This window comes from Anas platyrhynchos, chromosome 3 (assembly GCF_047663525.1).
Source record: "Anas platyrhynchos isolate ZD024472 breed Pekin duck chromosome 3, IASCAAS_PekinDuck_T2T, whole genome shotgun sequence".
Lineage (NCBI taxonomy): Eukaryota > Metazoa > Chordata > Aves > Anseriformes > Anatidae > Anas > Anas platyrhynchos.
In genome coordinates, this window is record NC_092589.1 from 37,153,385 (window position 1) to 37,170,667 (window position 17,283).

A 17,283-nucleotide genomic window follows, 5' to 3' on the forward strand; every position below is an offset into this window, starting at 1 on the left:
TTTAGTTTCAAGGGGATTGAAATCACTTAATGGATTAAAATCTGTGACTTCCCCCTGCACTAGAAGGGTCTCAAAACCTAATTTCTTAGCTAGGTCGCCCTTCCACTAATTTATGTTTCACATTCCTCCTGTGATGGAGAGATATGTTCCTTCTTTCCCTTTCTAATTCTTCTACCTCCCTCCCTGCTCTTGAGTCACCACGTCACGTAGAACCATATCATCATAGGAAAAGCAATCTCACCACAGGTGATCCATTTCTCAGTGTTCAGTACACTCTTTACACTTCAATAAGTACAAGCTGTATGTCTTGCAGCAAGAGGGCTATTGTATTTATTCTGTGCTCTTTATTTGTGCCGTGATTATATAGTTCTTTCTTGTAGTGACATTTGCAGTGAAAATGTGTACAGAGGAATTGTATAGAAAAATGTTACCTACTACTTATCTGTGCTGTGTCTTGTTTAGTTTTATGCCTTTACCAGTCAAAACTTCCTGAATGTAAAAAATAAAATAAAATTACTAATGCCATTAGAAAATCCATTATTCTTATCACAGGGAACATGAGGTAGACAGGATAGTGACAGGAATGAGGAAGGTTTCCATTAGTGCTTCTCCTAATCACACTTGCAAGCTATGTGTGACAGTCAGGTGCTTGGCTCCCACTCAGTGAAGGCCATACAGGTTTATTTTACCCTAGAAGTTGTGCACATCAACCTGAGAATGCAGCCCTTCAAGTTGGATACACATCTGTGGGCTGCTGCAGGCTGCTGGCCTCTATTTTCCATGGAAACTCTGCGAGGACGGCCTCACGCACAACAAGAGCACTCCAGAGGCTTGCAGGCATCCTGCCAGGCCCACTTATGCAAGTATCCATCTTGGAGGTGGCAGGCTGATGAAATGGCAAACAGGGCAAGTACTGAGCCCACACTGAAGTCTCTTTGTCACTGTGGTATCAGTGTGGCCGCAGTTATTCATCAGAGGATTGTGCTCTGGTGTTCAGCAGAACTATTTTTCCACTGCTGTCACACAGATGTTGGGGCAGATGGGTGGGTCATTGGTTACACCTGGTCTTTCACAATGCAGAGCTTTTCACAGGCATTAGCCAGCTGGTTTGGAAGAGTTTTAGCTATACAGGTAGAGCTGTCAATAAAAAGTAAGTCAACTTAGGTTACTCAAGAACAAATAGACCGTGAGGGCTATTATTTATTTATTTATTTATTTTAAGATCTGGAAAATGAAGTTAATTTTAACTCATTTTTAGTAGAGCTGGCCAAATGCATTGAGACGTTTTAGTGTAAGAGTAGGCAATACCAAGTTTTCTGCTGCAGTGCAAATGGTTGGGATATCTGTAAGTATAGGAAAACCCTCAGAGGTAATATATGGATGCCAAATACAGGATACACCATTTTGTATGTTTAATCATCCAAACATTAATTGGAAATTAGATCCCTTAAGTGTAAAAAATAACAGTCTACAGAACTGAATGCCAGAGATTTGCTTTCCTCTATGTAAAAGCTTCAAGATATGACATGCAAATCATCTTGCTCCATCCAGCATTTGGGAATGCTGCACACTCTGCAACATCAACAGAAATCAGACATAAGAATTTCTTTTCATCATGTCTTCTTTGCTGGCAACACACAGTTAGCTGTCAAGATGACCAAGAAACTGCTACAAAAAGGTAACTCCCCCAGGCTGTATTTCTAAACTGCAGGAATACAGTGAGAGCAGGCAGCATCCAAGTGTAGCACATGATGGCATTCCTGTCGTGTCCTCCTTTGCCTGTGATGACAAATGTTGAAATCAGCAACAATGAAGGGAGGCTGGAAAGCAACAGGACAAATTTAGTAGTTGTGCCTACAAGCCAATGCTACTTTGCAAGAGAAACCAGATTTTTTTTCCTTGAGGTCCAGAACAGCTGAAATCAGTACAAACAGTACTGAAATGACCCAGTGGTTGGAGATAGCAATACTCTGATGAGCACTGTCATCAAAGACACTTTAGTTTGGTCATAGATTTAAATTAATTCCTTATACAGAAAGATTTCCTCATTTATTGACTTCAGTGTTGCAGCAATGCTACAAAGACCTGAGAAGAACCTAATGTGTTTGTTGCAGGTTTTAAAATGAAATACAGAATGACTTTGAGAAAATGATGAGTAAGCAGGTAGACACAGATCAATAACTTGGGTGTCAATTGTCCTTCAAAATGCCAATAAAACTCCACAAAAAGAAGTTCTTGTTTGAAGGAATGGATGCAAAACAACAACAACAACACAAAAACAAAAAATGACCCAAAGAAATACATATGTAAAAAAACAGAGGTTGTTTGCATAATATGATTCATAAAGAGTGAAAATGGATTAATCTGTATGAACAGCCATTTTTCCTGCCTCCTCTAAAATCTTTCTGGAGAAGCTGAAAATGTTTTTCTTCCTCCCTGGCACCTTTAGAGAGGCTATGAAGTTACTTCTCTTAAATAAATCTTCTGTATTTGCCATTCCACTAGAACCCTCAGTTTCCAATGAACTGCAAACCTTCAAGGAATTTTACACACATTTAATAAACACATTTAGAATTGCTTTCCATATATATTTTATTCATTGCAACTTTCTACTACCATAGTGTAAGACCTTTCTCTACTTTTGTGTTAAAGCTGTATCTTTCTGCCTCATGAGCTGAATAAAATTCCTAATTTCCTCTCCTGCCTTTTAATTTCTTGATCCTTCTATCTAATTTAAATTCATAAAGTACTTTGAGATCCCATTTACATCAAAGACATTCTGCAGGATACCTCTGAATTGTATTCTGTTCATTCATCAAATTCTCGCCCACTCCATTTGGAACACACACTATTGAGTTTCTCCTTCCTTTCAAAACACCAGGAATTAAAGAAAAAGAACTGGCTTTTTAAAGCCCAGATGTTTGCGTATTTTAAACGAGATACATCACATTATTTGGACGCTTTCTTCTGTTTATCAGAAAGGTTTGCATCAGCTGGAAATGAAAACATCAAGCTTCAATGAATTGAGTTGGTGATAAAAATTGAAAAAGACGTAGAAACCTTTCAAAGACAGTAAAAAATGAAGTGACACTTATCTCGTATTATTTGAGTGACTGCACTATAAGTCTAAATAACGTATTCTCTATGCCCAGGTCCTGATTAGAATTTTGTTCTAAAGAAAAAAAAAAAAAAAAGAGTATAGTTTTAAATACTCTTTGCTTTCTCCCACCCTTCCTTCCCCCTTCCTTCTCCACAGACCACATGAAAGCCATTTCCAACATCACATTTTTGTATATGACCTTGCCTTCTGCCCCTACATGTGCATCATGTTATGTTAAATTCCCTGGGATCTGTACACCCTGGAAGTGCAATAACAAGTCAATGTTTTATTTATAAGTGTGGCAAATGCATATACCATTATATTATCTCAGCTGGGCTAGTTCATTTCATTTCACCTCATTTCCTATGTAACTTAAATTTTGTTTCTTTCTACCCTCCAATTTTGGCAGCTGCCTCTAATCACATTCTCTTTTCCTGTAATTCTCCTCTGGGCACATAGGAGACCACAATAAGCTTATCAGGAGCAGTTGTTTAAAAGTAAAATGCCATCAGTAAATGAGTGATAATAGGAACATAAACAAAGGGAGTGATCAGTGTAGCTTCAGCTCTGTACAGCATGGGGAAGTTAGCAAGTTATCCTGTACTGCATTTTCTGTCTTGATCTTGCAGCATGCTATTATTTCAGTCCTGAGATTGCTGTTATGGTTGCCTACCATACCTCAGTTCTGATTTGCATTTTTCTGCTACATCTCTAATACATGTATAGCTCCTGCCATCTGACTGAAACAATCCATAAGCTATTTTAACCTTTCCTTCCTGTAGAACATAATTATCATCTCCATTTTAGAGGTGGGGAGTAAAAGAACATCCCTACAAACCTGGAGGCAAGGGGGAAGCAGGCTCGTGGGACCAAATACCTTGTTCACAGTCCTGTTTTATTCCTAATGGAAACATGAGCTGTCAAGAAAGCAGTACAAAGAATTTGCTGACATTTAAAAGAAAATGTTTTTAGTGAGCTGCTGTCAGTAATGAGGTGATCAGTAGTAGAAACAGCAGAAATTAAAACTGAAGATGAAGGAAAGACCTGCTACTAACCAGCCCTTTTGGTTTACTAGAAGAACAGTGCAAGGAATGACTAAATGACATGACAGAATGGGGTGGGAGTAATTCCAATTTAGACAGAAAACAAGCAGTGCAAGGTAGAACACAATAGTTTGAATATATAGAGACAAGCTGTACGTTAAGCATTAGAAGAGAGAGTACTCAGCTTTGGTCAGAAGTGGGCTATGTGATAGTTTCATACATAAATCTGCAAGTTCCTTATTTCTATGGTAATAAGCCTGGTGTTTTCTGTGTTGTCTCTAGATGTCTGGCTGATGCTTAGAAAGATACACAATAGAGAACACATTACATTTTTGAGTGTTCTGGGACTTACTGTCAGCTGACTTAAAACTCCCCTGCCAAAGCACACACTCACCTAATCAGCACAACTCTAAATGAGCATCTGTAGAGTCACTTGCTGCATACTTACCTGATGCTGTTATCTGTTATTGCAAAATTCAGGCTGGGACTTCATGATGAAATACATCAGTCTGGTGTCCCTAATCTACGTAATTTAAAGTAAAAATAAATTGAAAGAATGAAGCAGAGAAAAATATTTTTAGCTGGATATCATTTATTCTGGTCTATACTAATCACTCCCTGCCTTTGTTAATTAAGTGACTCATTTTTAACACTGTGTTGTTAAGCTCATGCTGGTTAATACCCTGTGTGACCAGGATCTAGCTTGTGTTAGTCACTGAATCCCACTGTTCAAGAGTGAGTGAAATTCAACATTCTCTCCCCACAACAAACACCTATTAATGTATCCAAATATGCAACAAAAGAGGGAACAAACTTAATTCTGTTGCGAAATAAAAGAAGTCAATAGAATGACTTCTGTGAAGAAAAAAAAAAAAAACAAAAAAAAAAAAAAAAACAACAGCGTGCAACCAGAACAAGATTCCAGAGGACTAATGATCATCATGCCCTCATCAGATCAAAGTCCCAAGAGTATATTGCATTGCTATTTGTTGACCTTCTCATCCAGATTCCTCTTCAGGGCAAGTCCAGTGATATCAGTAAGATCTAGAACAAGTTGTAATGGCAGGAAGACAGGCTTACTGACTAACACACAGCAGTTTGCAAAACTAAGTTAGACCATTGCACAAATTTCATAAGATGAACTGCAAATCTTGTATGAGCGCACACATTTGAATCAGAAGAATTCATGGAATACCATTTCACAAGGTAAAGAAAGTATCCCCTATGCTTCCTATTACAGGCATCAAATCAGGAAGACATTTAATGAATGTTAAAAGGTTTTGTTTGCCTCACTGAAGCAAGCGGGCTTGCCAGAATTCTTAAAACTGTATTTTGATCAGGTTATTCCTGAATCAGATCTATTTTACCCACAGAAACAGATAGATGCATGCTTTTGGCATTGTATTCTTGAATCTGCTTGTTTATGAGAAATTGCCAAAAGCAACTTATTAGTCCACTTAAATGGATGTTCTTTTTTCTCCCCATAATGAAGTCATGATCACAGCTGAATATTTCATTGTGCATTGTGACCAAAAAAAAAACAGCCAAAAAAAAAACAAAAAAAAAAAACAAACAATCCAACCAAAAAAAAAAAAAAAAAACAACCCAAAAAACTGAAAATAAAACCACAATACCAAACCAAAGCCAGTATTGACAGTATTCATTTATTCCAAAGCAAAACTGAAGACATCCACAGAAATGGTCTTTTCTTATTCATATATTTTCTTATTCATTCCCAATGATTTAAATAAGAATTTAACTATAACTTGAAATATCTTGCATCTTCGTTTGTATCTTGAGATTAATGTATCTATTCAAATAACACATTTCCTACACCAGGCTGTAGTGGTTACTGTTGTATAAAAACCCATGGGATTCATTTTAGCATATCATGGGAGGCAGAGTGGGGGGAAAAGACATAGTGGAAAGCTTCTTCACATATCTAGATGATCTGGCTCTTTTTGAACATCAAACAACAGAAAAACATGACACTGACCTTTCTCAATACACCACAAGACATAGGCTGAATTCTGTCCATAGTGTCAACATCTCCTGGGTGAATAGGATACTGTCTGCTTCCACTTTTGTGAACATTGTTCTACTGATGACTCAGAGCCAACTAGCAAATGGAAAACCACCATCAGCTTTGATATAGTAGCAAAACCCTCAAAAATACCATTCTGGAATAAAACAAACCCAATGAAATACTCCAAAAGAATAGAAGGCTTAAAATGAAGTGACATGCAAATGCACATTTATATTAAAATAAAGAAAAAAAATGCAAGTGAATATTTAAAGTAAGAGAAGAGACAATGAAAAAGAAAACAGTATAGCTTATTGAACAGGAGGTAAGGGAGGGACCCTTAAAGATTTGACTTCTTTAAGTTTCATGCAGTCACATATCAAAACAGGCTGTTGACTGACCTCAGGGGAATCATTGTTTTCCTACACCACTTGTAAAAATATTGATTCTCATCTGCTTTATGAAATGAGCTCTGCTTTGAAAAACAAGCCTCTAAAGGCTGCTACATAAATATATGACTACTTAGCATAAACCAAGCTGAGAGTAGGATATGCACTACAACTAGAAATACCATACGTGCACATTAAATAGAACTATGTGCTTGGAAGCAAGGTTAACAGCTAATACACTCCAATCTCCTATTCTTTCAAAAGACCAGCTAGCTGGAAACCATTCTCAGATTGTTTAGCTTCTCTTTTAAGCTATGCATAAAGGCGATTCCACATCTCTGAACAGCCTGGTATAGTGTTTCATTAGTCCACTAGATAGAATGCAACTCCTTGTATGTAGCCCAAATCTCTTTGCTAAAAATAGTCAACTTTTCTCAATTTCCCTTGGTGTATATGTAGAAAATCTTTTATTTATTGGAAAGCTTATATCTCTCTTTGCAATGCTTTTATAAATGATGAAAACAAATCCAAATCTTTGAAGAAATCCTCAGTTGTTATTTTCACAGCCCCGATTTTTCTATTTTGCACCCTAAAGGGCTCTTCACCACAACTATCTTATTTGTTTTTAGGATTATCAGTGGTTTTGTGATTACTTGTAACATTTTAGCCAAATACCACATTAGTTATAAGCAGCAAAAAAAGGATCTGAGATTTCATCTGTGTGTGTTAGGCAGGATTAGGAAAAGAAATGGACTTATTTTGTAAGGAAGGAAGAAAGTAGCAGAAAAATTAGAACAAGGATCAAAACCTTTCTGTACTTAAAAGCTGTATTCCAAAAACATGCTGTTGCCAAGAGGCATGAGGCACATATATAGCGTAACCTGGTATTAGTTTGGGTGGATTTCACTTCCATTATCACCTAAGTATGGGGAAAACATAAGCTGGTGCATGGTGTGGTGGTGGGGTATATGACTCTTTTTGGAGCTGTGTGATCCAATGTATGTTGAAGACTTCAGGTGTGCCATTTACATTTGTCCTGTTAACAGTGATTAGTTACGGACTTGAGAAATAAATACGGACTTGAAGGTCTCACTGTTCTCAGTAGGCAGGCAAAATTTTTAGATAAACCATATACATACAGAACTAGAGAACTAGAATTAGACTTTTCATGCCTTATCTTTACAGACCTTTACTGGCAAAGCTAAAAGACAACTCTGATAGCAAGATTTGAGTGTTCTTGGTACCAGGGTCTAGAAGGGGACATTCCTCTTCTTTAGAAAGATAACATCATTTGACAGCTATGGGGAAAATGTCTGCTTAAGTTAAGCTTTCTCTTAGCCTGTCCACTGCATGAAGAAAATAAATAAATAAATATGTTTTGGATTCTAATTGGAATATGCATTTTCTCCAAAACCTGACATAGAATCTCAAAAAACATGCATTTGTGTCATTAAATCCTTTGTTTCCTTTATGTGCACTGAGAATTTCAGGCTAAGATAAACAGAAAATGTTAAAGACAAGATATGTTCTTAGAAGGAAAAGCAAGTAAGCAAGCTTTTATATATTATCTGAATTAAACTGGTGTGTCAATCCCCAAATTTTATCATCTTTCACATATTGTGAACAAAGAAGGACTGGTCTTGAGAAAAGTCTGTTTATCCAGCAATACAACAATACTTTGAATTTGTGTACAGACCCACATCTAAGACTTTCAAAGAGCTTTACAAATGTTAATCCATTAAGTATCAGTGTAAAGCATTCCCCCGAGGTAGGCATTTTTAATTACCTCCATAGTACAGAGCAGAAGAAAGCAAGGCACAAGCAAATCTGACCAACTGATTTGTAAGGTAACACAGCAAATCAGAGCATAACTGCGGAAAGAACCAAAGAGTTTTGACACAGACCTGTTGCAAAGCTCGCTTCTTTTGTAGGACTTTCATTAATTTTTACATGCTAGGAGGAAAAGAGGGAAGTTTTAGCAAGTGGATAAACTAGCTAGACTTTGGTATGAAGTTACACCATAGACTGAACAGAATCTTTGCCCCAGAGATCATTGGTTAGATTGCTGTCCTGAATGTCTTTAAAAGAACTTTCCTGCAGAAAATATTAAAAAAAGAAAAAAAAAAGAAAGAAAAAACATGAGTGAGAGAGAAATAAACTATCTGATTTCCCTAGAGGATAATGTAGAAGTAGGCCTTACTTCTTCACTTGAAACAAGTAGTGTATGAGTTTAGAATTAGTCAATTCACCTGTCATCAAGTGCTATTACCTTCAAGAAATGCTGGTATCCCTCTTGGTTCTGCTGGGGGGGACTTACTAAACAATCTTATTGATGCGGTTGTAGAATAACCTTATGACCCCACTCTTACAATTCTACACTTTACAAGCTATTATCAGTGATTTCTTATTTTTAGAGGAGGCAAAAAAGTATTAGAAGGTCACATGTAATGGTGTTTATGCTTCATATAAGAAAGATGACAAAACATTTTTTATGAAGAAATGAGTTTTGTTATCTTCCCCCAATGGATCTGTTGCAGGGTTTCCTTTCATATTTGTTTTCATAATTTTATGGAAAAACAGATACTCACACATACACAAACAACCACCCTCCTCCTCCATGGAGCAAGAAATGTCTCTACAGAGAACCCATTTGAATATTCATAGACACTTCCCCCTCCCCTCAACTCCTCACACAGCTCTGTGTGATGGATGAAGAGAAGTAGCTTCTTAATTGAACTTATTGGAAACTGATTATTTAAGTATTTAAGTGGAGTTATAAGGAGAGGGCAATATATTAATATTAAAGATATGCACAAGTCTTCCTTAGATAACCCCTGAAGTGACATAGATAGTTAAGGGTATGCTATCCATATATATGAGTGTATATATATACACACACACACACACCATATATATATATATATGGTATATGAGTATATATGAGTAAAGTATTCCTCCTCTTCAGTGATCTTACCAGGGCCACTTTCACTGAGTATCTTGGAGCAGGAATACAAGCCCTCTTCCCAGTTTTCTTCCTAGCAGGGATATGCAGCATTAAAATACACTTCTTAATAATGTTATTCTTTATAATAACTCTGAATAAGCTTACTCTTTTTTATATCTAACATTACCTTAAATCTCTTTATCTTCCTCAAGTAGCTTTCCTGTGATTGAATCAATAAAGACTGCATAGCTACAATCATTTTTTACCTTTAGGCCTCTGTCATGATGTATCTTTCTCAACCCTTTGAAATATTCCTTCTACCCAGAATACTTTCACTTTGAAATTAAGTCAAGCATTCTGGTTTGCTCAGAGCTGCTGACTCTCTGAGGTATTTGATACCAGCAGTATCATCATTTGCCATCAACCTGCACTCTGTAATCTGAATAAGATAGATACATTCCAGCTCTCTCATCTCCTGCTGTTTTTTGTTGTTCTTTGGTTGTTTTTTTAAACATGGTGAAGAACAATGTAATGATAGTGGGTGACATTTACACAGGGTAACATTTGCTGAAGTTATTTGCTCAAAATGCAAATCTACAGTCACTTGGGAATTCAAGGATGCCTTGTTTTTGTGTAGTATGCCAGAGGAAAAAAAAAAAATCTGTGATCTATCTGCTCCAAGAGTAAGTAGTGTTGAATGAAGTTCTACTTCTTGCTAGTAACAAAGCAGCTCTGGAAGAATTACCCATCACTACTCACATTTACTCTGCCTGCCTTTTTCAGCCTACTTGTTTCAGATCTTCCTTGCCACATATTTGAATTAGTACCAGAACCACCATTTAGATGTCTTTGCTTTGGCAAAGACAAACATGAAGTAACACAGCATTCGTGTGCTCCTGTGAAGTGACTCTTCATACAGTAGCTAGAACCCAACGCACGTTTGCCAGGACTTCCTACATACAAAAACTTATGCTCTGTCACTGCATGATCCATTTGCTGAGGGCTCCAAGTGTGTTTAAATATTAAACTATCCGCTGTCTGATAAGCACATCAATTGTGTGTTTTGCATATGTCTTCCCTGTTACCTTCAGAAGGATTTTGACAAAAGTATGCTGTTTTGGAAAAAGCTGATAAATAAGTTTAACTTTGTTCAGGTGAACTACAGACCTCTTTCTGCTAGCATTACTGAATTCAGCATAGGTCTCTTTAGAAGCTGAGAGCTTTTCTGCTAGTTGCCATGCATAATTTCAATGATCAGTTCAGCCCAGGTCTGCAAAATATGTCAAGGGGCTGCTGAGAAAAATAGCAAGCAATCACAGAACTGAAGTGTGCCATGACAGAGACACAAGAGAAATGAAGTTCTGTTTTTGTCATCATTCTGCCACTTTCTAACTTTGCATTGTGAATTTTCAACCGTAATAAAATGTTTTTTGCTTCTTAAAGTGTGTATAGATCTAATTTACAATCAGGATGGAAGTGTATTGTAGCTTTCCCAGACATGGCATTTAAATGCCCATGCTTTATCTTGTACCACAAAAAACACAGAGCAGTTCATGTGGGGAGCTTGGAGAGGCCTTTGGGGGAGGTGATGGACACAGAAGTGATAGACAGTCTCCATTCATCCTCCTTGCTCATCTCTGTCTGGTGTTATTTCTTTGCACTACAAATGAAATGACTTTCCTTTCACCTCAGTTTATTTCAGATTATTAATTTAGACCTGGGGCTCTTTTATACTTTTGCTCGATGCTTGGCACAGCAAAGGTCTGGTCTCAGCTGGGGCCTCTGGATACTTAAATTTTAACAATTGCCCTCAAGATGCAGAGTTTAGAAAGAAGCCCCTTGCAGTCTACCTGTAGGCCATACAAAAATAGGCTCAGAGTAGTGTGTAATAGTTCGCAAAATGAACACTCTTATCCAAGCTATTGACGTTTACAGGGACAAGAATAAGAATTAGAACGGTACGTATGTGGCTATGGCAGCTACACTCCTTCTCCTGTGCTTCTGTCCTCAAAAGGACAGCTCTTGTGGGAATAAGTAGCATTTCTGTATAGTAAATCCTCAGGTTTTAAATACCTGCCATTAATCATACAAGCACAGCTGAGGCAGAATTCCACATTTGGCTTTGTGTCACAATCACAAGTTTTTATAGCCCAGTTAGGACTGGACTGTTCTGTTGCAGTCAGTGAACTGATGCAAAGGCCAAAAGACCAAATCCCTGGGTTCCCCCAAATTTATCTTGTACCCATCACTGTCATTTGATGGTGATGATGCTGGTGGGGAAGTGACACAAGCAGAGCTCCAAAAGACTGAAGTTTTGTGACTGAGATCAGAGATTTGCTGCTGACCTGGCTCGGAATAGGTGACACTCTTCCTCTGTAGCACACTTTATCACCACCTCACTTATGAAAGCAGTCAGTCCACCCACAAACCGCTGGCATGAAGATGCAGTTTTCCCTCTGAACCACTAGATGCCCTTAGATCTCTTTGGGTTAAGATTTCTTCCACCAACCAGAACTGTTACTAGGGAGAAGAAAGCAGCAGCATCTCAGCTAAGCCATTAAAACAATAGCACGTTCGCTGGTGGGGTAAGTTTTCCAGATTAGAATAATATCTGCTCTATAAATGTATTCAGTTTAAGCACTGAAAAGGAGAGCTGTATACATAGTAAGGAATTTATCAGTATCACTCAGGGATGAAAGATGGCTCCTCAGGGCCACTCTGATAGAAGCAAAGAAATTAATATTACCAAGATAGAAGTCTCTCAGTTGCCCCAAATAATAGACAATTCTGCAGAAATTTAACATCTCTGGCAAAGGTATCCTCAGAAGTGCAGAGCACAATAAGAGACAGTTAATACAGCCAAGTTCTGGTATTATTGCACAGTGGTATAAGCTAAAGTAATGCCACTAATTTCAGTGGAGTTACTGTAGGTTTACATCAGTGTTAAGTGAAAGTAGAATCTGACTGCTTGAGTACTGAACTTAGGGCATGGGGCCCTTTGCCACGTACAGCAAAAGTACGTACTAGTCTTTAATCCTTGCACGGAGGCCCTTGCTGACTGGCAAGAGCACCCTTCTGCTTAAGCATACCAAGCTTCACCCTAGATCTGATCAATAGGCATCTTGGTGTAGATTTGAGGAAGATAAAGATCATATGTCAGGTATTTCTCAAGAATTTAAAGATTTGTGATAAATATTTGTTAGGCACCTCCACCTCACGTTCCAGGACTCTGTCTGAGCCAGCATAAACCAACAGAGCTTCCTTGGCTTCCCCTGGGTTTTCTCAGCCTGCATGCTCTGTTTGGCGAGGCGGCCTTCAGTTTTCATAACACAGGTGTTTCTGCCCAAACATTTCAGCAGCCTTCACATAGTAAGGAAGTATTGTGAGGTCTGATTTCAAAAAAACAGCTTGCAGTGATCAGTTCTGCCACTGAAAATTAGTACTAGAGGAGGAAAAATAGCAAAGCTAGCTGGACTCATACCTTTTTGCTTGAGTGCTGCATGACTCTGCTACATTGGTATAGCTGCAAAAGATCACCTTTCTTTATTCTCAGCTTAGGGGATCCCTACTACAGAAGAAAATTCTTCTGGTAAGATAGGTAAATCTGTTCTTAATTGAACAGTTGTTCCTGATTTCTACAAAAGCAATCATATTACAGGAAACACCTTCCTATTGCAAAAAGGATGTTGAACCAGGCTTACATACACCAAGATTTAAGGCACCACCTCTCCATTTTTATTTATATTTATTTTTGATGGAAGAATGTATTCGCTTCAGTTTGCAGCTTCAGGGCCTTGTGAGACCAAACTTTTCTGAGGAACTCAACAATAAATCACTTGGCAAGCGATTCTCAGAATTGCCTAACACAGAGATGAAACTCAGCCAGGCTGTGTTGTTGTATAATCACTGTAATCTGGTTTACACTTATGACTTTATACATTATGCATCTATCCACCTGGATTCTTTTTGAAATCTGACCGTTCTGAGCGTGAGGGGGGGAAAAGCATCTTGGTGACCTGAAGACTGTGGCTTTTTCAGCATGACTCAGAATGTCCTGTCCCTTTGAGAAGTGCAATATTCAAATTGGATTTGACAGAGAGTGATTAGCTAATTTAGAAGTTCCTTTAGATGCACAGATGTTGTCTATTTCCTAAGGAGCTCTCTGTTACTGGATATGAATACACTGAAAAGCTTGCTAAGTTGAGGTCTTAAACTTGTCACATACAGAGGCTGGCTAAGGTCTATGTCTTTGTAGATGTTCAGGGATTTATACCAAACTGTTCTCAACCTACCCCATCCACCAACATTCCCCTCAAGATTTGCTAGCACATTCCCTTCAACTTCTGTTTTTTTTTGTTTTTTTTTTTTTTTTTCCTAAGTTTCTCACCTCTCACAGAAGCTTAAGGGACCTTATATTTTCAATATTTAATCCAGTTAATCCAGAAGCCATAGCAGCTTTGTGGTTGAACAACAGTATCATACAGGAAACATTGCCCTGTAAGTGGAGCTATCAGCAAGAAACACAGATAGGTCTTAAGCCCCAAATGCCTGCTACCTTTTAGCTGAAGGATTGCCTCCTTTCATCACCACTGTAGTAAAGTCTCAGCAGTTCTAGCCAAGAAAAGCAAATAAGGACTTACTTTTCTCCAGACCCTCTCACCAATGCTGGAGCGTAGAGAAATCACTTTGCTGTTCTTGTGTAAAAAGACTTTATAAAAACACTTGCTGCTCCTAGAAGACCACATGGAGAGGTCAGATTAATAGCTCTGATGAGCAGAGACCCCATGAGCTTAGGTGTTCTCTCCTTAGGTTTTCATTTGATTCTGAACACCTGATTTTATAAGAGTGAAAGCAGAGGGTGGCTCTTTCAGAGTTAAAGGGTGCTTTCTGAATCAAAAAGACAGAGACACTAGAGATAAAAGGAAGGCAGATTTTGCTTGGTACACTTTACTGCTAGGAAGGAGAGGGTTGTTTTTTTGCTGCAGCTCTTTCCTTGTGAAATAAGTGGCCAGTGGTTATAGATTTTGACCTGCAGAGAAAGGCATAGATACTCAAGCCTTATACTTTCCTAGGTATTAATACCAGAATAGACCATGAGGGTTATTCAGTGGGGCTTTATGTGCTACAGGTATTAGTTTTTGTGAGATGATTCCTGCCACTTAGCCCAGGGGCTTATGAATAAGCAGGTAAGGGGTGACTGTAAAGTTACTTTATAGAAGCTGTTATGGACTTGTGGTGTAGTACATACTGTGTAGATGATTCAGTCCATGAATCTTGATGCCAGATAACCAGACAAACTGTATGGAGGACGATACTGAGTAGACCCAGAATCTGTGGAAAGGGGCTGTGTAACTTCATTTTCTTAGTAGGGATGGGACTTGACAACCATCCCAGTGGCTGCTAAACAGCTCTGATACTTAATGATATTCAAATGGAGTCTTTGGGAGCAGCATAGCAAGAGTAGTAGTCTTGCAAGCTGTGCTCAACTCCTAAGAATTGTGTTCTCTTTCCCAGTGTAAGTTTTTTAAGACCAGTTGACATTACTCTCTGTGACTGCAAGACCCATGAGGATATGTTACATGTGTTTCCTGTTACTTCTCCTAGGTAAGGTAATACTCCTTGGGTGACCTAAAGATCTCAAAGATGAGACCCAGGCATGATCTTCAGGGTTTTAGGTTGATTTTGGCTAGACGAGACATTTTTATTTATTTATTTATTTTTTCCTCAAATACTTGCCTCAACTTCTTGCCTCCTGACTAGGGTAGCATTCATCATGCGTTTCACATTTGCCACATGTATTCTTTGGAGGCAAACCAGGCTGCATGAAACTGGTTTAAAAGTACCCTGTGCCTTCTTTACCAGGGATCATGACTAGGATAAAGGGAAGCCCACCTGTCTCCATTAGATGTCCTGCAGCCTACAGAGCAATGCAGATCTCAGGCTCAGCATGCTCACACAAGAAGGTTTGGGCTTCTGCTCCAGTATGAGATAATAACAGAGTCAGAGGAAAATATGTCATCCTGTGATCTGATTTTCATCTTGAAGGCTTCGCTTGGATTTTGGAAAAAAAGTGACATTTTTCCAGTGACATTTAATCCACCCTCATGCACACTGTTTTTTGTCTTTCCTGACTGAGTTCTGTTCAGGCAGAAACTTTTCTCAGCTACAAATAGCTGCATTTATTACAGGCATCTGTGTTTCCTTTAGGATGCATTGGAAAATCCATTACAAATATATAATAGGACAGAGTCCAAACTTTTATGTTTTGGGGGATTGGAGAAGAGGGCCCATTACCTGGAAGAAGCTTGGAGTAGGCACAGTTCTGATGCAGTTGTAACGTCCACAGTAACATATGTTGCATAAGCCATTTGTCCATCTTTTATGCCTGTTCCTTAGCCAAGCATGGCACAGTCCTGATCCCTTCTGGATGGCAAAAACACGGAGGAGAGAACAATGCTCTCTCTCTTTCTGGTTACTACAAAAGGGAAGCAATTAAGATTTAAATGAATGTAGGAGAATCAATCTTTAAGTATTTGGAAGTGGGAGTCCCGAAGAGAATCACGAAGGAGTGATTTTAAAGTGAGTACAAGAAGGTAGGGGGAGGATAAATATATTAAGAAGGGAATGCTTTAGCAGAACAGCAAGAAATGAGGGAGAGCTGTTTGATTACGGGATAGATATTAAGGGTCTGGTGGCGGCTCTGTTACACAGACCATTTGAAAAAGCAGACTAGACAGAGTGCTATTGCATATACTCCAAGGAACCATCCCCTCTCTGCAGGGAGCCTGCCTGTTACCTGGTAAATGGCCTGATTTTCTAAATGTGTCATGTGGCTATGCCTACAGTTGGCTTTAGCAGGACTTCTGGCAGTCGAATTCTTTGAAAAGAAAATGGCTTATCAGCAATGGCCTTGTTCCCATCTATGTGACCATGAAAGCTGCATTGGATTATTTTTTTTTTTTTGTCATGATACATGCCTGAGATTCATGGCTTGTCCTGGATGCAGTAGACAACACCACTTTTTTTGAAGGTCTGGTGTCCCACTGCCCTTTGCTTGTATCTGAGATAATATAAAGTGCACCAGCAGAAGCACCTGGCACCACCTGCCTCATTTGTATGGCATTTGAACCACCATCTGCAGCTGCCTGAGGCTGGTGGAGTTGCCAGGAGCAGAAGAGGTAGGTGCATTGCAGAGCCAAGCAGCCCCATGCAGTGGAGAGCAGCAGGGCTACTTTAGTTCTGCAAGGTTTCCCCTGCCTCCCTGGGCCGGGGATGGCACACGCTGCGGGCGCTGTGACGCCAGCACTCTGGTTAAATATTTAAATTTCATTTACTAGAGCAACAGGGGAAGCTGCAATTATGCTTTACTGGGAAAATTATTTTCCAGCGTGCAGGTTAATTTTTAATTTGTCAGATCTTTTGCTACCCCATTCTCCTCTGTTAGCCATTGTCCCTCTTCGACCTCCATTTTTAATTCCCTTTTAATTTGCTTCAGTGACAGAGAAAAAGGAGGAAGACTGGAGGTAAAAAGCAGGCTTCTTTGGACTGAGCAACATGTGCTTCCCACCTGCACGGTAACAAAAAATAAATCTGCAACACAGCCAGTAAATTAAAAAGATTACAAATAGACCAATTTCTGAGCCATTTAAAATATGTGCTGTTGGTGCCCTGTTTAGCAATATATATACACAGAGAGCAGGATTTATGACGGTTTGCTATGCACTTTAAATATCATGAAAACCAGTCAATTTCTTTTTGTTACAGGCTAAATCTATCTTGGCAGC

General features: G+C 38.7%; 1 long non-coding RNA gene across 1 annotated transcript; it reads right to left on the reverse strand.

Moving 5' to 3' along the window:
* Window positions 1–501: 501 nt before the first annotated feature.
* Window positions 502–14,321, reverse strand: LOC106016144 (uncharacterized). The gene is made up of 5 exons (XR_001188638.5): window positions 14,140–14,321; window positions 9,530–9,590; window positions 8,460–8,508; window positions 6,140–6,262; window positions 502–1,820 (listed from the first exon to the last, which is right to left on the reverse strand). It is a non-coding gene; the product is annotated as an uncharacterized lncRNA (long non-coding RNA).
* Between the last annotated feature and the right edge of the window lie 2,962 nt (window positions 14,322–17,283).